Below are 25,921 nucleotides of genomic sequence, written 5' to 3' on the forward strand. Positions count from 1 at the left end.
CAGTATTTCGTACAAGGGCTAATCTTTGTTGAGGGTCGGTTAATTTGCAATACACTGAGCGTCTGACCACTTTTATTTGCCGATACAAAACATAACGGTCATTGTTATCTCATTACAGAGAGTCAGACGACAGGAAAACAAGAAAATGCAGAATTGAAATGGAAAGTTAAGTGTAAAAGACTTGAATTCATGTTCCAAATGTCAAATGTCTTATAGAGAACATATCTAGAACTTTAAAAAAAGTGTTGCTTGTCAAATATGCTTATATTATGTGTTATTTAAAAAAATGTGAGCATGGGAAGATATTACTTTCAATAAAAATGTAAAAGCTGAAAACTTGAGGAACGTGTTATTGGTGTCAAGTGTATGTTTGTTGTCGTCTTCATTAACCTCATTGTCGACATCACATGTAAATTAATGAAATATGTTTTACTACTATTCAGTGTTGTCCACTGTTACGCGTTAAATCCATCAGACAGACTTAAAACTCAGTTCAAATCAGTATTTGATATTCTATTGTGTGTGTGTGTGTGTGTGTGTGTGTATATATAAAAAGAGTTGGCCGTATCATAGCCTCATGGTAACCGATCTTTGTGACAGCAGACGGTACACCGAGCCATCACCTCAGCGGTCGATGACTCCACCATTGGCAGAATTGATGACACCAGGGCCACTACAGAGGGAGAGCATCTCTCTCGAAACGCCGGAATAAATCCACACTCCTCCAGCCTCCAGCTCCCCCTCTGATGTATGCCTGTCCTCTGCTCTCCTTGGGTGCACATGGGAGTTATTTGAGCCTTTCTGGGACCAGCGGGAAGCGGCGCTGCCACACCGGCTCACTGTTGGATTACCCCTCGTTGCGTGAGTCTTTGGCCTCTTTCCCTCTCATGACGACACAGGGTCGAGTTCACGAGGGGCTGATTTAACTCATTCACCGCAGTCCACTGCCACTAGCCACATGCCTGCCAGCCCAGTGATTCTAACACAACACTAAGTGTTCCTGAAACCAGGAGACAAAATGCCTCTTTGACTCGATTCACAAATATTGCATTTTTTTGGCGGGGGGGGGGGGGGGGGGGGGGGGGGGGTGGCTTGATTTACTCACCATGGAGTTAATCTTGAAGAAATGTAGCTCAGAGTTCAACATCCCATTGTATATCTTCCACTTTCTGTTTTATTTGCTTTTCCTCCGTTTGGTGAATACATTTGTAATGGAATGCTTAGTTGATTGAAAATGTATTTAAAAAAGCAAACATATCATATATCACAGAGTTCATTGTGAGGATTTGCTTCCCTTTTGTCTCATGTCACATTAAACTGAACATCTCTGGGTTTTGGACGATTGGTCAGACAAAACGAACAATTTGGAGACGTCAGTTTGGGATTTTAGAAAAATTGTGACCAGTTGCATTTGATATTTCATAGATGAAACAATTAGGAAAGTAATCTGCAGATGAAATTGAAAAGAAAATTGTTTCACTGTGGCGGTCTTAGGGCTTTGTTTGTTGTTGCTTGTTCATATAAACCCGATTAAAGGATCAAGATCTAAAACCAAATTAAAGATGGATATATATATATTTATTCTCTTAAAATTTGCTGCATGATGGTCCATTCAGTTTTGTGGAATGTTGTAATGTGTTGCCACCTGGACCTCTATGAAGCAACAGAGAAGGTTGAAACCTTGATCGTTTGTGTTCATACTTTTCTTACATTGCCAGAAAACAATATTTTAGTGCCTATGCTTTTTGCACTGTTATGATATACAATGGTACAACAGCTTCCGGTTGTCATTATCACCTGTGGAATCATTTCTAACCACTCTAGAGATCTGAAGTTCTGATAAACAACCATTAGTGTTGACTTTATTGAAACTAGGACACTGCTGTGATAACATGGGAGGCGTCTTATTAGGCCTGTCACAATAATTACTGTTTGTTGCACGATATATTGTCCCAGAAATAATAGCTATAAACAGTATAATTGTCATTTTAAGACCATTTTTTGATACTGAATCATGTGAGCTTGCTTGTTGCGTAAGCAAGTCCTACACGATTTGTGTTGCCGCACAGAGATTTGTTATCCAAATTTTACACTGGCCTCAGACAAATCAAGCAATTTGAAGACATGGTGCCTCATGAAAAATACTAGGAAATCCATATTTTCTGACATTCATAGACCAAACCAGTAACTGATTAATAACACGATGAGAACAGATGGAAAACAGAAGCAGCAAGACTTGCTGGACTGTTGTTGACGATCATTCTTATGTCAACCAACATGCATGTAAACACAATGGCTGTTATTGAGGTCAATAAAAATTATTAGGTTCATATTCATTTAACGTACAATAAGTCGATAATGTAATTCTTGTGACAGTCCTACGTCTTATTACAACATACCCTGTGTAAAGGGATATTGTTTGTCTTTTATTAGCGTTGGCATTTATCCACAATGCCAGGTTTTAATTCATACTCAAAATCCATGAAGTGTTATAAAATGTGAATAATAAGATTGTCTGTCTGAATATCTACAAATTAAATAAATCCAGATACGCATAACTGAGCTTCACTTAATATCACTTCAAAAAAAACTAGGGAAAACCCACTAATTGCACGTGGATTAAGATGGCTGACCTATCTCGTTTCATGGGATGTTGTCATTGAGCTCAACAAGGAACAACAAAAGCTTATCCTGCCTTTTCCCTAGAGACTTAACAAAAATACACACAAAGAACCCACTGACCCCTGAAACGCTTCTTTTTAGTCCGTGTGGACTTGTTGTATTTTATTGGTTGTGCTACTTAAGTGCTCCGATTGCTGTAAGAAGCCTGTAGAGAAAATTGTCTTAGGCTTCCTAAACCGAGGCATCAGGATGTCTGAACAGATGCATCTACGCCAACATCCCAGGAGACACAACTTGAGTAATGTTTGAACATTAACAGGGTAAACAAGGGATACACTTTTTACATGGGAACTTTTAATTGAAAAGATCTTGCATTCTTCTGGCTGCATTTTATGATTGATGTAATGTAATGTCACTTTTTTTTCCCCCACTTCTCTTTGAAATCTTTCAGTCCTGGTAGTCAAGCATGAAGTTTGAAGAAAGGCATTAAGGATTCATCAGTGGGACAAGTGAACATCGGCTGTGGGTGTGGTAGGACGTTTCCCCTGTTTTGGGGTTTTTGATCCATGTCATGTCATTTAAGCCCAAATAGACCAAGTCAACTAAATCACAGAGAGGACAGACATTGATTGACATCTTTTCAGAAAAGAAAAGTTCCAAAAGAGCAGGGATTTTCAACTTTTATTTCCAGACATATTTGTATTTCTTAACATCCTCCCTCCACAGTGTTTCAAGTGAGGGACAATCGGAATGTTTAGAAAGGGTGTGAAAAAGTCTGCTGCCTGTGGCCAAAAGAATGAACTATGGCAGACTGGAGATTGTGAATGGGCCTTTTACAGGTCACAGAATCCATTCAGGCCACTGACATTGTTATTATCTGACTGTCATAGATGGGCCTAATTAATATTCTAATCATAGGCCTCCGGAACATTGTAAGCAAAATCATCCACTGAGTGCCGCTGGCTCATTCAGGCTCCGCTCGTCTTTTCAAAGTCTTTTCAAAGACAAAATTATCTTTTACATCTCTGCTGTGATTTTGACGTGAGTGCATCAAAAGCGAAGGGATAAACATTTAACATCAATTCAACACTAAATGGCGTCGAGGGAACGAGGATGGTGGAATTTTAGTGTGGTTTTCACCGATTAAAACATCTGTCAGTCATTTGTCCTAATCGAGCTCCAATGGCCAACAGTGAGCAGAACTCATGTTTCTCTTATAAGCAAATCTCATTTCACTATGTATGCTTAAATAAGCAGTGTTGTTAAAGAGTTCCTTGAAGTAATACCTTCAAAATATTTCATTACATCAAGTGTCTAATAAGTCATTTTTAGTACCCAAGAGGAAATAATTTCATAAATATAAGTAAATATATAAAAGAGCTTTCAGTGATATAAGTATTGCTGCAAAGCAACCAATTATACTTTTCCAATATTATAATTGTGTTTTAATACTCTGTTGTTTATGAACTGCTTAACAAAGCCATGATGCAAATCTCCATCGTGATTGTTCCCCATCAACTTGGAGACGTCTTTCTCCATGGGATGTGAGCAGAGTTAAGGAGTGTCGTGACGGAGGGGACCTGAAGTCGACGGATCTTTTCGTGGGCACACAAGTCTCGTGACGGAGCGCCCTCAGATGGGAAAGTGAACAGACTGAAATGCTAATTTTCCACACTATGATAAATCTCTGGTATGAAATCGTCGGTACAGGGCCCTCGCCCCGAGGCTGTGCGTTATTGCTTTATTCTATTAGTCAGTTATTACCAGCAATCACAGTCAACCCCCACTGCCCCCCGCACACAAAGCCCCTTTTACATTACATTTATCAGGCGTTGTACAAACGTTGAAAACATATGACACCAGCCCCTCAGAGCTGTGTTTCCTCGGGGGCTGTGGGGGCCTCTGCTGAAGGAGGGAGACCTCCAGCTGGCCCCGTTGTGCATCTGTTCACTGGGCTGGGCAGCAGTGACACCATGAGGGCCACTTACATTCTTCTCCACTGAGCTCTCACGTACACGTCCTCCTAAAGATTCCAGTTTTTAACTCGTGTTTGTGTACATTCAGGGAATCTCTGGAAGTCGACACTGTAGGTCAAGTGTTCGTCCTGAGTGTGAATGTTGCTGTCAAGTATGTGTTTCTCCAGACACCTCTGAGATGTAGCCTGGGGCTGACTGGCCATCTGGAGAAGTCCAAAACGGCCATCGGCCTGACGAGCGTCGGCCTGGCTGACATTTGGAGAGTCAAATTAATTCTTAAATCTTTTGTTTTGTTGTGCATGCGTAACGGTGGTCCGCCAGTTGTGTGCCGACACATAAGAAAGCGTGCTAGCAACAAAAATGAGCGCCATAGACCTTTGGTCTGTCTCATGTACCAAAGGTTGTGAGTTTGTATCCGACCCGTGACACATGGTAGTCTTCTTCACTTTTGTTTGTTCTTTTCACAAATCGCACCCTGAACAACGCTGCAGTAAAATGAATGAAGACAAGTTGAGTTATTGCAATTCTTTGGATCGTGTAATTTAGCCCCGCCAACATCCAAATTCATTCCAATTCGTCCCCATTTAAATTGCTCAGGAACAGGTCACAAAATAATATCATACTGCACATCAAAACAAACAGCGGGATTTGCCAATTCTTATGGTGTTGCATATCAAACAAAAATTTAGTGGTGGTGCGGCCTATTGTGGGGGGGGGGGGATCCAGGGCCGTAGAATCACCTGACTATAGTTGTAACTGTGCTACCTCTTCGCCCAGATGTTCAGCCCTTTGCCCCTTCTTCACTCCCTCTCATGGGAGCAGCAGCCTGAGGCTATTTACATCACTATCTTTGGAGTAATTACCATACTGTTTTATATAATGCCAAGGCAATCATAGGGTGATAACATGCAATTAAGAAATGTTCTCTGATTTGTACGCAGGCAATCTTGTGTCCCTCCAAGCCTGAAGATAAAGTGCCCATTTCAAAATGTCAAATTCAAGTGGCTTAATCTCGTTATTTTCAATTAATATGTATGCCTTTCTATCCCGGGTTTGCCGCCGTTATTGACATTGATAAATTGAGCTAATTTTGATCCGAATTTGGACCAGAGACACTCCATTTGGTTGAACGTCACCTGTTATACTTTTTCTCCCCTCACTTCTTTCTTTGTTTTTCCGCCATCTTCGAGCTATGTACAGTAAACATTTAATCCTTTTTAGGACTGAAGTCATGAAAGGAGCAACAATACTCGCCGAGAGGTGTTGGGATATAATTGTTTGTCATGTCATTTGCGTATGCACCTTTCAAATTCCCTATGAGTCCGGTTGGAAGGGAGCAGGCAGCCGTGGATGACAGGTGCCAGGGGGGCGAGGTGTTTATAGTGTCGCCCAGGAGAGTAGTGTCGGCCTGGGCCTCAAGAGACAGTGCTGTCTGCCTGTCTTAGCCGAAGAGCTACCTCAAATTACAGCCTTAGACACTCCACACAGTCATGAATGCCATAGAGTATGGGTTTACTAGAAAGACATCTGATTTTTGGAACATTTAAGAAAAAAAAAACGGTCTGAGCTGATGTAGTGAGCAGGCTGCTCAAATCGGGAGGCGGCTCCGTCACATTTGAGCAGATCCTTCCATGTAGCCTGAGGGAGCGTGGTGCTCACCGTTTGAAGATTAAAACATCCACTGTCATTTCCTGCTCCAGTGGTTGCTTTATTAAGAAGAGTAGAGATATGAATTGTATTTTCCACCCCCCTTCAGAGCTGATTATCAAGAGCCAGCCTTTCAGTGGCCTCCATTTTTCATGGTGGTCTCAGGAAAAAGCCACCAAAGAGACAGAATCGGAGGGGCGCAGATCAGCTGTGTGTCGCATTTGAGCAAGCCATTGTTCCAACCAAATACAAAAGGTGAAGCATGGCTAAATCCTTTCTACTTCCTTGTGTGGTTCTTGTGTGTGTGTGTGTGCGCACAGCCGCATCCATGTATCTCCCTTCCCACACACACAAGTGCCTGGGTGTGTTTTTATGTGTGTTGGTCTGTTGGCATGTCTCTGAATGGGGTTGTTGGTGTGTTTAGAGCCCATTTAGTCTTCCCCTTAGCCCATCAGTGCACTGTCAGCAGCACATCCAGTCCGGAGGAAGGACCAGTATAGGACTAGGTTCCGTGGTGGGGGGCTCTAATAGAGCCATCAGTCAAGTGCCTGTCCAGCCGACCATACCACAGTGTGTTAGCGTTAATGCTGAGGCACATGGCATAAGCGGTGAGGAGCAGGGCTGTTTGTCAAAGTGCATCCAATGTGAAGGAAGTTGTTAGTTAAGTGTGTTTGCCCTGTCACACGCCTGCATGGCTATCCCACTGGAACATGTTCTGTGGCTGCTTTAGTTTTTTCCTCAGTCCCTTGCGCTGGCTTTATTTCATGGTGTATATTTTGTTGTGTATTGTAAACTGATTGATAAGACCTTATATGTAATGGAAACATGTATCACAACTGGAGCTAGTTAGTTTTTTAGGGTTAAGTGTCTTGCCCAAGGACACAATAGCATGCGGACTAGGAGAAGTTGGGATCGAACCGCCAACCTTCGGGTTAGCGTATGACCAACTAGATCCTGAGCCACAGCCACCCTTTGCAGCACTATGTGTAACCATGGACGATGCATCTCCACTTCCTCCTGTGAAGCTAGAATATTCTGAATACGGGTGCCGCCATATTGAGCTTTTGATGTCGGTTGGAGCCGGAGTCTGCGCGGTGGTGATCGAGGTGTGGAGCTGCGGCATCGTGGTCCGGCCGATACACTCGCTCTACCAATCGTGTATCAGTCTCAGATGTCAATCGTGACCTTTCCCCATGTTTTTATAGCTTCAAATAACCAATTCCAACCAATCTAGGAGGAGACCTTTACACTTGAACATACATCGATGTGATAACTGAAATGACAGACATCATCTTTGTGAAAAGTCAATATTATTTGGGTCCGATTTTGGGGAGCCGTTGTGTGAGAGGACTTGGCATGGGGAAACAGCCAGCGCTGCCCACTCTGCATCAGCGTATCCCTCCACTTCTGCTCCATCACCCTCATCACATTATTTTACTATATTTCTATATATATGCTTTTTGACACTGACTGGTCCGACTCCTGCTCCTTTTGTCTCTTATAATTTATGTAATTTGAAATAAGGAAGATATAAAAGTATTCATCTTTTTTGCATTATTTATAAGCTCAGTTTGGTGATACATTCCAGAGCATGACTTTATATTTTCCACCTCTATTATTGTTTTTCACTAATTAGTATGTGAACCTTGTGTTGTTTTGTGTGAAAAATGAACTGCATGAACATATTTATGCGTGTTTCATAATCTCCACAGAAACACATTATTTGACATCGTTTACAAAAGTAAACAATCCTCGAGTACTTTCCACAGAGTTTGGTTGTTAAAAATAGAAAACAATCACAATACAAATCGGAGCTCATTAACATACAAGCATGTTTTTTTCTGAAAAAATAACACGTGCGCCAGGGGAAACGAAGCCCGTGGATCAAAAAGACTTTGTGGAAACATCTCTGACACGCGGTGCATCAACACTTCTTTGGGAGGGGAACGTTGCCTCGGGGCCGAAATTGAAATGGTTCAGCTGTTTCCAATATAACAGTTCTCCTTTACCAAAAACAGAAGTGAAGATGTAAAGACGGCACACGATGGAGCGTATAGATCTGACGTTCACATGGGACGCGCTGCTTGTTTAGAGAATCTCCGATCAAAGCCGCCTCTCCTGAGAATGGCTTTATTAGATTTCACACCTTCCCCCCGGGAGCCGGGGATAAACACAAAGCATACTTTTCTACATCAATAGTAATAGTAGTAATAATATTCATCTTCGTCTCGCACCAATTCCCTCTCAAGTGAATCATTACATCGCGACACATTGGGCATACAGAAATGACCATTTTGAAATTTTTTTATATATATTTTCAAGCTTTGTAAAATTCTCCCATATAGTCTGCCCCGCGAACAAACAGAAACTCTGCGTTCCTGGTGATGAACTGCTGCCTCATCAGCACGTAACGACGGAGGAGGCAAAGCGACGCCATCTTAATTGGCTGGGATTAAGTTTGGATTGAGAAGACTTCTTGGTTGAATGGGATCTGGGCACACTGCCAAATTAATAGAAAATGGTGTTCTCTTCCTCTCGACTGGCCATGGCACTCCCTCGTCATTAGAAGGGGAGGGAATGTGAGCCATTCCGGATTTGATGTTAATAATGCCCGTGTCTTCATTTGGCCTCCCAGCCTTAAATGCCGGGAGGGGTGATAAAATGCATCCACTCCAATTTCCCATTTAAGAATAAAAAAACTAAACTCTCACTTCTTTGGATCCCCTGCTCGAGGAGTATCAGGTGTATCTGGCAGGAGTGTTGGAAAGCAATCCTCTGAAATTGAGGAATTGTATTAGCTTCCTTGACATAGAGTTTGCTTTCACTGAGGGGTGTTGAAATAGAGTGAGCCTCTCTCCGCGCGGCGATGACGTTTCATGTCTTTGTTGAGATAAAGTGCCTCGGTGTTTTGCTTTCACGATTGGTTGTTAATGAGACCTACTTTATAATTCTCCATCAGTCCTCATTGCCATGTACAGTGTCACAGAGTACGGCCTCATGATCGCAAAATAATGTTTCACAGATAGTGCCTCCGTGTCCTTGTTTCACCTATTCAAGTGCCACTATTGTCAGACAAACAGGCAGAGTGCCGTTTCCGGCTCTCCCCAAATGAACCCTCTGGCCTGGGAGCCGGCTAAAGCCAGAGGTTAGAGCTCCATTTTCCTCCCTCCTCTCCACATCACCATGACAACGGATATAGAAATCACACCGACTCCTGGGAAAAGAGCCAGGGCGACACCGCACAGTGGCACTTTTGTGGTACACACGAGGAGAGCCGGGTTCATTTAGGCCGAGCCGGTCAAGGATGAGCATTCAGCCCTGTGAAGAGGAGAGATCAGGCTGGACAGAGAAAGGGGGAGTTGGGGGGGAAGGCCTTGGTCAAAGAGCTGCGATGCGGCTCCGACCCCTGAATTCACCAGGCGGAAAGAGAAAGGTGACCGATTCATTCATTCCTAAAATAGTCAAACAAGCCTGTCGAGAGCTCCAGCTTTTTTTCTGAGCATCTGTAAAAAACACAGAAGTCCTCATGTTTTACTAACCTTTTATCCAAAGATTCAGAGTCAACAGTGAGGGGAACTTAAATTTTATCATGCTGAAATGGCTATTTAGCTTTGACTCATTCAATCCTCCAACTCATATCAAGGGTTGTATAAGACATGAGAGGCCTCTACTGGCTGCCGAGGTCCTAACAACTGTCGTGTTAATGGGGAAACAAACCACATCCCACACGGTGGGGGGGGGGGGGTGGGGGGGGGCAGCTACTGTAAAATAAACACGACAGCAACACATGAACTCCAAGCGCAGCTGTGTACAGCGTGGCATACAGTCGGGGAGCTTATTAAAATTCAATGCACACATTCTCTGATGGATGAAATGTAAGAACTGGAAAGTCTTCTTCCTCTCTGTGTTTAAGAGCATGTGTCTAAACCCGCTCAATAAAACAGTCAAAGGCTTCACACTGTTCGCCGAACAATAGAGATCGATACCATTAAACACTTCTTTAAGAAACCTTAAGTGCGTCCCGAGAGGCCTTGTCAGTTTCTATGTATCATATCTTTTTTACAGACTCTTGTCAATAAAACAGGGAGGATCTTAAATTCTTCATTACATCTCTGAGGCCGACGTCTCTCCGCACATCTTTTCCCCCTCCCCCCCTCTCCGACGTTTTGAAGATTCAGGTAACCAAGGGATCAATGGACGATATTCTGAGAGGAGTGAGTTTACCTTTCATGCAGCGCTAACTTGTTTCTTCCTGTGCCCCGGCTGTCTGGTGCGCCCCCCCCCCCCCCCCCCCCTGTCCAATCAGGAGGATACCCATAAGAGGGCGGCCCGACTGACCGCGAGCACTGATCGTTCGCTTCCTGAATGCATTCCAATTCCTTCACAGGCGTATAAGCAATTTTTACAGTAGTTAAGCAGAGGTGGAACTGCTTCACATAATCTCGCTCAGACCGTCTCCACTGTCGGCCCAGTGACAAATCATGTTAAATCCCGGGCTGAGCTGAAGCACAAAGTGGAATAAGCTTTTTTTCCTTTTTTTTTTTTCGTGTGCGGCAATAAACATCCGCGTACGGACACCGAAAAAACACTCCTGCGATCGATGTTATCCCTCCTTTCAGTGCGCCAAAACATCTTCTACCCGGCAATTCACAGCTTGCAATACAGCTACGTGTGGCATGAAAGACTGAGACTGACTTGACTTATCAAATGTGACCGAACTATGATTCATAGATGAACCAACATTCACATTTGTGTTGCCCTGGATTTGGTCGGTGGCATTAAGCTGCGAAACTCAAACTATCACGGGGTCGCGTCTGGTGTGATGCCCGGGGGCGTCGGCGGGTCAGTTAACTTCCTTTTTCTCCTCTGTTACCAACTTAACCGTTGGTCTCCGTGCCTAACTTGACACTAACTTGAGTCTGGGGAGCAGCTTTAATTGTTTAACCTCAAGCTGACCATGACAAAGTCGCCCTTTCAAACTAGCCAACAGGCTTACTTCCACCACAAATAACAATGTTGTAGTGAGAAAAGAACAAAAAAACAAACAACACCCACACCCAGAGTTACAAAAAACACAGCGACGGGACACTGAAAAGATCAAATGTGAATTTTTTACATCTCGTGCAGAATGATTTGCTTTAAAATTGAGTATTTCATGTGTTGAATTTATTGTTTATTGTTCCTTTTGAACATGGGATCATTCTTTCATCCATCTTTGTAGTCATCTGCCACATGCACATCCTGGTTATACTCAGCAACATGTCATTGCAACTAATGATTATTTCTAATTACAAATTATGTTATTACTTCCCTTTTTAGATAATAACTTAATAAGTTGCATCATTTAGAAAATTTTAGGAAATAGCAAAGAAAAAAAAGGCATTCACAATTTCCCAGATTCCCATGCGCGACCTCGAATAGCTTTTTTTTTGTCCAACAAACAGTCCAAGTCCATAACACAATTCAATTAACAATGACATGACAATGTAAAAGATCTTTGCTTCGTGACTGACGCGAACGATTTGCTAATTATCAAAACTGTAGCTCTAATTTTTAACACGAACATTTGGCAGAAATCAAATGAGAATATTAACTTGATTTTAACACCAACTGTATAAAAAAATGACCAAAAAAAAATAGTTGACTTTTTAACGTGTGTGTATGTGTTATTCATGATATATGTACACCCACAAACTTCTGTTTTTTTTGTATTTCCACTGCTGAGACTTGACTTTTGACGTGTCTCGGTGTTGGGGCCCTCTGCGGACCGTGGCATGCATCCCACCCCCCAGCCTCACCAACCCCCCCCCCCCCCCCCCCCCCCCCCCCCCTCCCCTTCCGCCCCATCCCGTTTGGGCTTCATCAAAGCAAAAGTAGCTCAAGGATTGCTAATGCTTCAGACGGTAGCACTGGTTTCTAACAACCCGGAGGTTGAGGAATTCTTTGCAGCGGGCTAAGGTCATTTTTACCCCCCCACCCGCCTCCTTCATTCTCTGCCCCCCTTCCCTCCCTTCACTTTCTCTCTCCATCTAACCTGCTCCCCCCCCCCAAAATGCTTTTCTCTATTAATCAGAGCTCACAGCTCAAACTGGTCTTCAACTTCCTCCCCAATCCTCACTAAGCCTGTCATTTCTGGCTATTATTTACTTTAATGGGCTTTGGCTGATCCCTGGCGAAGCCTTGGATCTGAGAATAATGCGGCTGAGGGTAGTAGGCCCAGACGCAGGCGCGGGGCTGCCTGTAGATTAGCTATGGCAGATGGGCTTTACAGGGGCTTCCTGTGAGCAGGAGTGTTGATTGAGAGGGCATAATGAGAGAGGTGGTGTCCTCACAATGGACCCGGCCACCTCGCTGCACCTCTTGCGTCCAAACAACCCCCCATTCTCCGAGCCCCTTGGCGCGCTCTCCCTCTCTCTCTCCCCCTCTCCCCCTGCCTCCCACCCTCCCTCCCTCTCTCGCCCTCTCTGCCTCGCCTCCGCGTGGAAGTCGGAGTGCAGAAACAAGCACAAAAGCAACTGTAAATAACCATGAATGTTAATCCAGCATTAATTGGTTCCCTCTTAAACTGGGTGTGCACTTTCACAGACCGGGGCTCCTCCGCGGGTCATCACAGGCGCAGACCCCCGTTCTCATTGTGCACTTAACGAGCTTCTTCTAAATGTCAAGACGCGGACTAATAAAGTTGACCAAGGCTACAGTATCAAGGTGACCTCGCTTGATCCTGTTTTGTTCCGACAGAGAGCGTGTATAATAAAATCTGGGCTATGATGTGTGCATATGTGTGTGTGTGTGTTTTCACCCAGCACCCAAAAACATTCTGTAAAAATGGTCCCAAGTCCGCAAAGTTTGCTTCTTTTAACACTTTTTATCCGCTGCGTGTGGATAAAACATGAAGTGCTGTGGTTGTTTGCCGCGACTCGCTCTCTGCAACGTTGCCCCCTAACCTGTTTCTGTATGCGCCGCGCTGTTGACACAGGGGGCCTGGGCCACACTGCGGGGCAAACACTCCGCAAATGAAGTGTGGAAAGCCCCTGCAGTAGTCGCCGGGGTCAAGTTTGTGTACAAGAGTTAAAATTTTGTTTCGTCCAACTCTCTCTGTCTCCGGCTCGGGAAGTTTCCACACAAGGGCCACTACACAATCCGCAGACTCCAATTATCCCCTTCGTCTGAGCGCCTTAAGCAAGTTTTTCTAAACTCCCTTTCACCGACGCTCTTGTCAAGCAGTGAAAGAAAAACTAACCACCATGTCAAGAGAACTCAGCTGCCTAGCAACAGGGCCACAGTTTACTACTGATTTGCCTCAGGTTTTTGAGTAATGGGAATTGACAACGTTAAGCCAGTCAAAAGTGTTGTTTGTCACCTCTGAAATGCAAACAAAAATGCATTGTTTGTTTTTTTTTTCCTCTCTCCAAAGTATTGAGCATGATTGATGTTTAGGGACCACAATGGTGACATTCATTTCTCGCCTGTGTTTCTGCCAGGATTGATGTCATATCTTTTCATGGCGAGTTAAAGGTTTGGAAGGAGCATGGAAATGCGCATCTTTTCATCTCGCAGCAGACGGCGGCGCGGCGCATGCATTCCTACAACTGGTGAAGTTTAATGATTCTATTCAGCCCCTGTTCATCTCACCCAGAAATAATTTAATAAGAAACTTTGCCCTTTGGGAGTCTCTGTGTCCTGTCACAATAGTCGGCGGACGGACCAAAAGACGGCTTGCATACAACAAAGAGGAAGTCCTGACTATGGAAGCCTTTGATACCCTTCATTTATTTGTTCAGTGCCTCTCTTTTTTTGTTTTTCGTGACAGACTTTCGTGCTGAAATGTTTGATTTTGCAGCTACACACTTTGGTTATGCGAGTGTCAAATGACTGGATTTCACAATTTTCAGTTTGGATTAGAGTGTAGAAAAAGGTTAGCATCCGAATTTTTCTAAAATATGTTTTAGTTCATATTCATGTCCACACGTATCATGGGTGTACATTTACCATTTTTATCATACATGCGATTTGTACAGTACATGTACAGTAAAATGACAGTTTTTGACAGATGATTTCTTACAATACTTTATGACTGAGGAGTTGTACTGTATGTGTCATGTTATTGACATGTACTTGGGATCAAAAGTCTGAGACCACTTTCACATTCAAAGTAATGGGAAAGCGGTCTCAGTCTACTGGACTCCAACGTATGTGTAGTTAAGCTTTATTCTTTACAGATTTTTTTTTTAATGTGTTAATTCCAAACAGAAAAAGCACTTTGAAACCAAACATATCAGTATGGTTTTTTTCCCCCCGAATTTACACCATTTTGGTCGTCTTTGTCCCACCCACACGCTTCCTCTTTCTCCTTTTTTTTTTTCTCCTTTCTTTTTATTCTTCAGAAAACTGTGCTTGATTGTATGATTTGGAAGCTGGTCATTTCTTCCGCTCCGAGGAGCTTTTTTTTTCCTTCCAAAAGGCGCAAATGACACAATAAGAAAGCCATCCATCACAATGGAAAATTATTGTAGAAATAAACGGCGGTCCCTGCCCCTCCCCCCCCCCCCTCTCCTCGGTGTCCCAATGTGAAGCCCGGATGAATATCGAGGCAGACAGCGGAGAACAGTCAACAATAACCCTGGTGACATCAAAGGTCCAGACAGTGGTGCTGGGGAAGCCCACAGAGAGCTAAGAACCAAATAAACAGTGGCCAAGTCAGAGCCCACGTTTCCCCCCCCCACCCCCCTTCACACACGTTACGGTTGCAGGTCTTCGCGCTGAATCCTGCGTCCGTGCTGTTGTGTTTACGCTGCCGTCTGCGACGGACTCTTAATCTTAGTCATTGCTGCGAATAATTGCCTCCCACCCGGGGTTGACACTGGCCTCGGCGATGGGGAAACATTTTATCCTTTACTAGAACACTGTAATCTCTCACGTTTAGATTTCCCTTTCATATGCAGTTCTAATGCATGTTGTACAAAGTGGCAGCGGAGCTGGTGTCTGATATCAGCGCACAAGTCATGCAACACGGCGCATGGAATTTCACGAGCTTATGTCGCGACCGCTTTTATACATCCCCTTCAATTTGGCCTCTGTGATCTTATCGCGACACGCTTCCGTATTTATCATATGGCTGCTTTGGCTCAGACGTATATCATTTTGCAACAAGGTCTCGCAGTGATCAATGGTATTACTTACCAGAACAGTCAAAAGGAAACGTGGCGAGATGATGAAATGTTAACAAGTCTGTCGTTAGATAAACAAAAAAAGGCAAATGTGTGTTCCATAGATCTACAGTATAGGCTTGACACATTAAGAGACAGCCTCCGCCGCGTCTCGCTTTGGCAGCAGCTCATTTATAACCATCAACATGCCGAAATAATCAAGAGCTACGCCACCACAACAAATAGTGCTTGGTATGAAAAACATATCTGATCTCTCTCAGGTTCTGACGCCGTCTGAAAATGTCGTCCTGCATCCATGACAAATGGCTTTTCGCACTCATGCCATCTGTCCTTAATGAGTCCATTTTCTCTCCGAGCCATTTCCATACTGTATTGTGCATTGCCGTGCACGCATTTGCATAATTGTTCAAAGATTTTGCGCCAAAATAGATATCCATGCTGGGAGTCAGTGTGACAGGATGGAGCCCGGAGAAGAAAAGAAGAGGGGAGAGAAAGGAGGAAGAGTGAAGATGTTTGTGCAATAATGTGCAGAGAAAATCCATTTTTCCCTCTGAGCCCCACAGTAACCTAATCAGGAGGGGCTCTTTTTTTTTCATCTGCTAATCCACATTTAAACTTTAACCTGTAGGGGGGCTCTTTGTGTTAGTTAATGTAAGTATAAAAGCAGAGACCGGCCTGAATGACTAATCAGATCCATCATACATTGTGAGACTTAAATGGCTTTTCCAAAAAACAGGAAACCAGTGTTAGTGTGACCTCCATCCGAGGAAGAACCACGGTAAACTTTAAACGAGACAATGCCCATATAACAAAATGGTGGAGTGGAATAAATTAGTGTTCAAAAGGCAACTTCTTAATCAGCTCAGCTGTCTGATCCAGACAGGATGAAGGCGCGGAGGGGCAAAAGCCTCGAGATGGAGATATATAGGCAGCTGCTGAGGTTTGAAATGAACAGGAACAAATGCTGGCAATTTAATAAAAAAGATTTAAAAAGTGATCGGAAGGGGAGTCTTGTTCAGGCGCACAGGACATAGCCGCAGCTATATGATGATAAATGGCAGTCGTGACAGGTGACATATTAGGCTTTTTAATATTTCAGTATGCAAGGAGAATTAGAAGTTTGAGCTCAAAAGCAGGAGCGCAAATGAGATCATCCAACAACAATGGTTAATTCATCGCAGTGTTGTAAATGTATCAGCTGCTGGAGCGGACCCTCCACCGAACAGACATGCCAGCTGAACTGAGAAGGGGATGTTCAGAAGTAAAAATGGCTTTTCAATAAGACTGATCTTGTAGATATATATTTGTGTCTTTCAATCTGCATCACCTATAAATATTCATAAAGGCACTGAAACAATGCATTATTTACCCTGATAAAAATATTCCTCCCTTGCATTCTAAAGTCAATTACTTGTCCCCACTGCTACATGCTAAATGGTTGAATTCACATGAGAGACGAAGAGAATTATAACATTTTTCTCCACGTTCACAGCTTTACACATTTGTTGACAGAGTTCATGTTTACTCCTGAGGGACCAGCAGTTAAATTTGTTTCGCCCTCAATCTTACATCGACGTCGTGTCAAGTCACAGAATACTCTTCCGTACGAGGAGTGACATATGGAGGCCACAGACTTAATGTACATCACATTCAAATAGACGTGGTGCCGCTAAAAATATGTTTTTTTTTCTGCAGATAAACCAATGCAACTAAATTTAAATAACTGTATAATTCTTTTGGAACAGATTGTGCTGTACTGTTTATATCCGTGTGAAAGCTAGGCTAATAATGCGCTTTAATTACAATTTTTTTTTTCTCTCCTTTATCCACCATTAAAAGCTAAAATGCCACTCTTGGATTCAAAGCGCAAGGAGAGAAAGGATTAAAAAGAATAGCATGCCACTTTCCCCTTATCGGTGTATCAAACTATATAATTTTCTCTCCATTAGAGACTGGGACATGCTTCGGTATCAGCATTATCATATCACACAGTGAGGCATGCCGTCAGCCAATTTCATGATGCATTTGATTCCTTTTTTCCCCCCTTCTCCTTTGCTCCATCTGTGCCTCAAAAAAAAGATTTTATAAATCACCTGAATCATGATAAGGATGGAACCTGTGATTTAACTCACTGAAAACCATGCGAAATTACAACAATCTCACAACCTGCAGGCCCTCCAGAGGAGTAGATTTACACATTTTATTTTTATTAAAATTAACAAACTTGGAGTTCAGATGGTGCTGTGCAGTTTTAATACTTAAAAAGGGGGGGGGAGCGGCGTTCATTTTCCAACATTTACAGTGAGAAAACACAATCCTGGTCACACAGGGCCCACTTGCACATATAGCAGTACGGGCAATCTACACAATATCTTAGGTAATTAGCTCACTGTGCGAGGGAGGTTGAAAGCTGGGGGATGCGCTCGAGGTGATTATCATTTTTGTTTTACTAAAAGGTAGCTGCTCCCCATGGTCTGTGTGTGTGTGTGTGTGTGTGTGTGTGTATGGGTGTGTGTGTGTGTGTGTGTGTGTGTGTGTGTGTGGGTGTGTGTGTTGTCCATTTGTGAATTACGCGTGCTCCGAGGACACCAGCTACGACCAGGCCACTGGAAGCTTGTTCTGGGGTCACTGTGCACCCTGGCCTTCCGAGGGTCGGGGCGCATGAAGGGGCTTCACTTCTGGTGTTATTGTCTTGTTTCAGACAAGGTCCCAGAGCTCTAGTGTAGGATCTAACTCCATCTAGTGGCCCTGCGTGCTCTCTTCAGCATCGACCAACCACTCAAATCCAGACAACCCGTATGCTGTATGCACACCATTTTGCCTCCTGGATACAATTTTCAAATATCTGCTTAACCCTCGACGAACTTTTCTAGCCCTCATATCTACAGAGTTTTTGCATCTTCATAAAGACTTTAAATTATTCTGGGGTGGTCCCCCCCCGCCTTGGAAATAAAGCAGGGGCACTGTGGTTGTGCCTCTGCAAGACCAAGGTGCCAGAGGCCGGGGTTAATAAAACAGTTTTTCGGAGCCTAACAATAAAAGAAGCCATCTCGAGGGACGTGTAATCTTTGCACATCCTCTAAAGCTCATTATAACCATAATGCCACAATAAAGTTGTCTCTGTCACATTAATGGTACCCACTCTTTTTTTCCTCCTTCTCTCGGAATTCTAATGAAGTTGTCCAGTCCGTTTTCATTTAGCAGATTACGATATGTAAAGAAACAATGAGCGAGGCCAAGGCTTTGCAACCGTAATGACACAATTTACCACCACTCCCAGGTCTTATATGACAGGCCAATTTCCACACTTATTAAGCCTCTGACACACTTGAAATAATCGTATTAGCGATTTTTTTTCTTTTTCTTTTTGGGGTGAAATTAGCCCAATTTCTGGGAGACATTCTTGATACGACGTAATAGACTCTTATACATAACTTGTGATGTCTCTATTGCTGCTCAGCACCAGGCAGGGGGTGGAAAGGCCTGGGCGAGTCAGAGCCATCAGTCAAAACCTTGCTCTCTGCTTGGTCTGCGTGCAGGCACTCAGAGTTCCCGTTTTAAATGTTTCTAATCAAAGATGTGGCGCTAAATGATTCAATTTTGCTCCTGGAAAGAGAAGATATGGAATATTTTAACACTTCCAGCGACTCCATGTGGAGAAAGGTCCGAGGCGTGTCTTCGACCCTGTGCTCTTGCTGGAAAACCAGTTCCCCCACTTGTTTTTGAAGTCGATATTTTCGCCCCCGGTGCCACTGGTAAACATTGCTAGAGTATAGCAAGCGGGAAAGTTGCGGTTTCATAATACACCACCGCAAAATGAGGCCGCTCACTGGGACGCGGTGGAGAGAAGAAACACGCGGCACTCTGCTCGTCGCCCCCCTCCAGTGTGGAATGCACACACTGCAAACGTCGGGGTACGCCACATCCTGGTACTTTCATCTTTAACCCCTGACCCCCCTGAGCACATCTGGAAACATAGTTGGACCCAAACACATGAGGAAGTTCCCCTTTTCTCTTTTGCTCAGGGCGCTTATGGAAGAGAAAAGCTTTTAAGTTGTTCTGCAACACAGTTGACGTAGCTCTCTCCCGTCGCAGGCATGTTTCAGTGGCTGCACTGGCTACGAACTCGGCGATATTGATCGCTTTTTCGCGGTGTAGCCGGCGAGCATGGGACTCCGAGGTGGTGAGAAAACACTATTGTTGGCCCGAGTGGCTTCGAGACTCGGACACAGATAAACATCTCAGCTGGAGCTAGACGCCTTTGATGTTTGAGGACGATGATCTGGACACCGAAGCCGGAGCCAATGCAAACATGCCCGAGCGGGTTACTCTGAAGTAACACAGAGAGAGAGACACCTTCTTTTCTTTCTTCTTCTTCTTCTTTGGACCAACTGTTTCCAATCAGATCTGTATGACTTTCTTTTGTCACAGAGCCTCAATGCTGCTCCTTCGCGAGGTGGTTCAAAGAAGACCTTTGTGATCTTTGTCTCCCGACGTAGGCATGTCTCATGGTTTCTCAGAGACGGACTTCATTTTTTTGCGACCTCCATATACGCGCACTACATATTGTCATTCCTGTGGAAAGATCATCTCCCCTGGTGGTGTTTGAACTGATTGAGCCACTTCCACTGTGTGAAGGTGTCTCAGGATGATGAAACATGATCTTTCCCTCTTTCTCAGCTTTTTTGAATCAAAGGAGCAAACGAGTGGAACACAATTAGAAGAATAATTGCAGGTATTTATCCACTGTACCAAGAAAACGTGCTCGTTGGCACGAGGTGGTTGAGATCTCTAAGTGCAAGACATTATTTGTCCATCAGTGTCTCTTTTGGGACTTTTGTCGGCGAGGGTTATGATTTGATGATCCCTAGTCTTTTCAGCAGAGATTAGTCACCTCTTAAACTGTTATGAGCATTGTTGTTTCAATGTTGCCAGGGGGACGGGGCTTTAGGGCCGTAATCCCGGCCGTTTAGTGGCTCTGACGTTTGCTTAAGCACCGGATATGTGCCGCTACCTTCTGTTCCTCATCCAGCTGTTTTCCCCACAGCTGCTTATTGGAATTCCATATCGGACGACTATTTCAGAGCTAACACTAAGGTGATGTGGACAGAAAGAAACGGATGAGTGCTCACAGATATGTTTTTTTTAATACAGTAAATCAGTCCAGTGCCTGTCTCAATATAAATCTTATTTGTTAGATGTTATAACCCCCCCCCCCCCCCCCCCCCCTTTGTGCAAAATAAATGTATTTAATGAGATATGAAATGCTTATGAATGTCTTCTCGGTCCACGGTTAATTGCAGCTTGTCACCCCAAAGCATTCAGTGATATATTGCGCACACTTTACAGCAAAGAGTTCTCCCTTTCTTCTTTGAGCAGCGTTTTATTTTTTTACTGTATACACATTGCCCGTTCGGTGATTGAAATATGTAAAACCGTATCAATCATCGTGAGTTTATTAGGTCGCCTTGCGTCATTTTTAAGTGTGACAGACACCAAATCGTGCCCAGGGTTGTAGTTTTGTAGTTTTGCAGAAAATGAAAGTGAGCAGCTTCATGAAAGCTTTTCAAACCCTTGAGAAAAGTGCACAAGCTCCAAGCTGAGGCGCCCGCTGCCGCCGCCGCCACCGTGCACATCAAAATTCACCAATAAAGTCAGTGTGCTGTAAAACGGGCCATATTTTTACATCTGCGGCCCTCGCTGAGCGAGGCTGCATGGGGAAGACCGTTTCACACATCTTACCACCCCGCAGTCTCCTGGCGTACAGTCTCCGGGTCCATGTTCTCCACATTTTCCTGTGCGCTCTGCCTCGTTAACTCTCGGTCAGACCCGACAGTGGGAAAAAGACGACTCGCTCCGTTGTTCTTGATTGCTATCCGTGCGACTTTGTTTACCAAGTTACTTTTTTGGGGGGGAAAGGGAAAGAAGTTACAGTGTTTCCCATTAAAAGAAAATGCCAAAAAAGCCCACTTTCTGTAGATAAGACGCGATCCCAGATAGGGACAGAAAGTGTGATTTGTGTGCGGCGGAAAGATGAGATGAGAGAAGTGCTGACTTCACAGCAACACTTCCTTTTACATTGGACTCGTGTGTTCTGGATCAGTGGGAACACATCGGCAGTCATCACAGGCGAGTTTTACGAGGGCAAGACAAGAAATCCAGCAAAGAGTCTGGGAGGCGACAGATTAGAGGAGGTCACTTCATGCTAATGAGAGTCATTACCATCATATGATAGCCAAATAAACTAATTGGCGGTTGACTTACGAGACAGTGTGTCCTAAATCAAAAAGGTTAATTACATCTGAGACGCGAGTCCTTCGCTGGAAATCAACCCTTTTAAGACTTTCAGTTTACATGCTCCGTACCCCCTACATCTTTTCCGCCCAAGAGACAAAAGGGCCACACCCGGATAGGGTTGCCTGCGTGTTTCTCGATAAGCTTCGGGCGCAGACCCTTGCCCATTACTTTGTGTTTTTCCCAGGAAGTGCCTGGCTGCGTAATTAGCACACATCCTCAGACGAGACTTGATGCCACGGAGGACTTTGTTTTTCCTGAAGTTTCTGCGCCCCCAAGCTTTCCCCCAGCCGCCAAAAAGAATGTTTGTTCTTCTTGAAATTAGATGGGTTTAATTGCTGTGGAACAACACCAAAACACCCGCCCCCCTTGAAACACACACACACACACACACACACACACACACACACACACACACACACACACACACACGCATAAAAAGTCTGAGATCAGGCTAATTATGCTAATAGCCAATTGTTCAACCGTGGTGATATGTTTACTGAGGGAGTTGATGTGTTTCGTTTCGCCCCGTCATAAGCAGCCTGTCTACGGGTCCTCTGTGAGCCCGCTGCACCTGAAGGCAAGAGGACTAGGCCCTCATCCATCCTGCCTAACCCATTACCCTTGGACAGGGAAGAAGATAAATATTGTTGCAGATGCCGAACTCCCTTGCAAATGAGATTTTTCAAGCCAGATCTATCAAGCCTTGGCGGGGTGTTTAAGGCTCCAAAACTTGGCCCTCGGCGTGATGAAATGGCAGCACATGTTTCCGAATCACCCACCACAGTGTTGTTGCCAAAGGGTTACGATGATATAGTCAACTGCTTTTTTTCCCTGTTGTGCATCACAGCCTTTTGAGCTTCTCGTATTCTGCTTCCTACGATGGTAAACATCTTGGACGGAGTGGAAATATTAATCTTTTTTTTGTTGTTGTTGTAGTTTTTTTTCCCCCCCAACATTTTTGACCCAATATTTCTTGTTAATAGTGACAGTCTCCTGTCCCATATATCCAATCCTAGCAGATTATTAAAAAAGCTTGATTAAACATGCACAATGCACCAGATGACAAAACTTAGATGGATAAATCAATATCTTGATATCGTGTTGTCAGCACAGGTTTGGTTTAGAACGGAATAGAAAATTAAAGTCCCGGTTGTCCAGGTTGAATCAAGACATTTGTCTCACACCAAATCGTCGTTGTAGTGAATCAAACCATTTCAAATTTCATACCACAGAAATGTGGTCAGATAGGCAGAGTACATCAGTGAGAGAAATCCAGATTTTTTTTACCCCCGCATGGCTCCTCCTCACACCCAGACATGCTAAGGAGGAACTGATGGGAAAAATTCACAGGGCCCGCAGTAAACGTTGTGTATCCGAAAACCTGTTGCTGCCGAGCCCCGGTCCTAACGGCCCTCAGCGGAGCATCCCACGGTGAAGTGCCATATTTATGTTGGCAATATATGCGAAAGAATTAGGATCGTAAAACTCCGACGGCCACACAAAAGCTCCCAAGGAACACTGTTTTGTGAGCCACGGCTCTATTTATGCAACTGCAAGTCGAGTTGTCCGCTTTTTTTCCCTTTTCGTTCAAAACAATATTTCCTTTCTTGCGCAGCTTTGTAGCTCTGACGACTGCAAAAGATTTATGACTCGAAAATATTTCTGCACTGTTGCCATCGTCTCTGAGTAATACAACATGTTTTTCCACGGTGTATTGTGTATTTTCTTGGCTCAACCGTAGGAATCCAGGCACACAACGCTGTACGGCAAGCGAGTGCACGGTGACATGTCTCTTGCAGGTCATCGTCACCTGGAAGACTCAATGAACTGAACAAACATCTGCCTGATCTATTATTTTTTTTTCAAATCATGCAAGACTTTTTCTATTTGATCAGAAATGAAAGCAGCTTTCTTTTACCGTCGTCGCAAAAATCCCTCCCTCAAAGGAGAACGTTGGGTCAACCTCGACTCTAAAGTGAGCAATGGAAAAAAAAAACGACCACTGTGCTGAATAATGATCTCAACGCTCAAGTTCCACCCGGTTACTCGCGGCCACTTGGGTGACTAGTGGCACTTTAAGTGTTGAAAATGACAAAGTTCACGGCCAACCATAAGCCATACATCATATTCACTTTTCCCAGGGAAGGAGGGCGTTTGGAAATCCAAACAAGTTACGGTATATTTCTATTTGGGTCTCAGCATGGATTCCTGGCTGTGCAATGCCACGAATCTGGAAAATGTGGCTTCACGAAATAGAAACAGTGTAGTAGGACGGCAACTAACGATTAATTTTCCATTATCGATTAATCTGTTGATTATTTTCTCGATTAATCGATTCCTTGTGTTTCCAAAATCCCAAGATGATGTTTTGTTTTGTCCAAGATATTTAGTTTACCATCATAGAAGAGTAATGAAACCAGAAAATATTCACATTTAAGAAGCTGAAATCATAACATTTTGATTAAAAACTACTTGAATCAATTAATCAAAATAGTTGCCGGATAATTTAGTCGGGGATTACTAGTCGATTAATCGATTAACTGTTGCATGGATGTAAAAAGCATCATTCTTGCGTCGCATGGAGGGAGGGACTTCAGCACAAAGCTGAGACCAGGGTCCAAGAATACTGTAACTTTACACTGGAAAACATTCCCTACCTGCCCCTCCCCGCCCACCCCATCATTATCTCCACCTCCAGGGGAAGCTCTAACCAGCAGCAGCAGCGGTGGGGGTCGCTCGTAAAAATAAACACAAAATTCAGGCTGAAGACTTTACCTGCCCTTCGAGCCGGGAGGGAGGAAATGCAGACTGCGGCTTTTTAACTCGTTTCCCCATCTTCACCGTGGGGTAGGGGAAAGCGATAACATAAAACGAATATTATAATGTCAAAACCTGAAATGAAATCACAGAATAAAACTTTTTAACGCCCTGGGGAGACCCCGGGACGGACACTCAATTAAAAGGTTGGCAATGTTGTCGCCGTCGAGGTGACCTTTGACACTGCATTTCCACCCCGCGAATCAACACTCCGCTCAGGCCAACAGGGGAGCCTGGAGTTTCTGCAAATGAGCGATCCGTCAGGAGGCTGTTTATATCCCCGCTCCCGCTCCTTTATTTAACACTCTCGCATTAAAAGGGAAGAGCTTTTTAATTAGCTGTGGACGCTCCTATTTTAATCAACTCACAAGCGGAGTCCAGCTGCGGCAGCCCTTGACAGGCGGAGACGGGTGACGTTCCGACTGCTGACCCACCCACCCCTCCCCTCCATCCCCAAAATAAAATTAAAGAATGAGGAGAATTTCAAATATGGAGTGGAAAAGGCAGTTAAACGAGACAGAGGGGTTTTGAATTTACGTGTAATAGACTGTCTCTTTCCAACAAGAAGACACCTTTGATTATTAAGTCCCAAAATATGTACAACGTCTCATACTTTTCCAGACCTGAATGAATGTAAAAGCTATGCCTCCGCAAGACTGCCAGTCATATCACATATTAGTGCATCGAAACCTTTGAAAACATGTCATTATGCTGGACGTTGTGCCAAAACGTACAGACCGAGCGCACTTGCTACATGAATCGTCCTGCGCCATCAAAAGCCACGTGCCCCGTCCCCCCTTCCCTTCGACCTTGGACTTCCACCGAAACCCTCCTTTGTGCCCACAGTGGCTTTAAACTCCCGAGCAAGAACGCGACAACAGTGAAGGGGACGACAGAGGTTCTCGTTTCAGCCATTTGATGTAGCTGCCAGGCAGCCAGTGGGATACTTTGGATCTAATTTCCCCTCTGTTCAAGATGCCGCTTTTATTTACATAACAAGACCGAACAGATTGCGTCGGCCTTGGAAAACATAAATGAAAGGAGAAGAGAAAGAAAACACAAATTTGGATGAATGAAAGCAGATATTTGCCAAGCAATGTAATGCAATTAAAGAGGAGAGAGCTGTAGAGTATGTTGTGTTAGTCCACTCCAACCATCAGTGACTTCTTGATGGTTTATCACACGTAGGAGACTAGCCTACTGTTAAGACTATGATGTGCAATCTGCTCGCCTCTCATATTGTCATGCAAATACATTAGGCGCGGAGATGCGTCCCTCCACAGCGCTCTCGGTGGACAACACTCATTAAACTAATTACACATTGAACCTAAACTGAGTGGAGCGTAATGAGCTATGTGATATCCACAAGGAACTCATGCCACTGGGATCACGCCA

General features: G+C 44.0%; 1 long non-coding RNA gene across 2 annotated transcripts; it reads left to right on the forward strand.

Annotated features, from left to right (window-relative positions):
• Positions 1 to 607: 607 nt before the first annotated feature.
• On the forward strand, positions 608 to 14,282 carry LOC118291299. 2 transcript variants are annotated; one of them, XR_004786600.2, is made up of 3 exons: positions 608 to 861; positions 3,074 to 3,153; positions 13,727 to 14,282. It is a non-coding gene; the product is annotated as an uncharacterized LOC118291299 (long non-coding RNA). The 2 variants fall into 2 exon arrangements; XR_004786599.1 differs by lacking the exon at positions 13,727 to 14,282 and having other exon boundaries at positions 3,074 to 3,229.
• Positions 14,283 to 25,921: the final 11,639 nt, after the last annotated feature.

The sequence above is a fragment of the Scophthalmus maximus genome, chromosome 21 (genome assembly GCF_022379125.1).
Source record: "Scophthalmus maximus strain ysfricsl-2021 chromosome 21, ASM2237912v1, whole genome shotgun sequence".
NCBI classification, from domain to species: Eukaryota; Metazoa; Chordata; class Actinopteri; order Pleuronectiformes; family Scophthalmidae; genus Scophthalmus; species Scophthalmus maximus.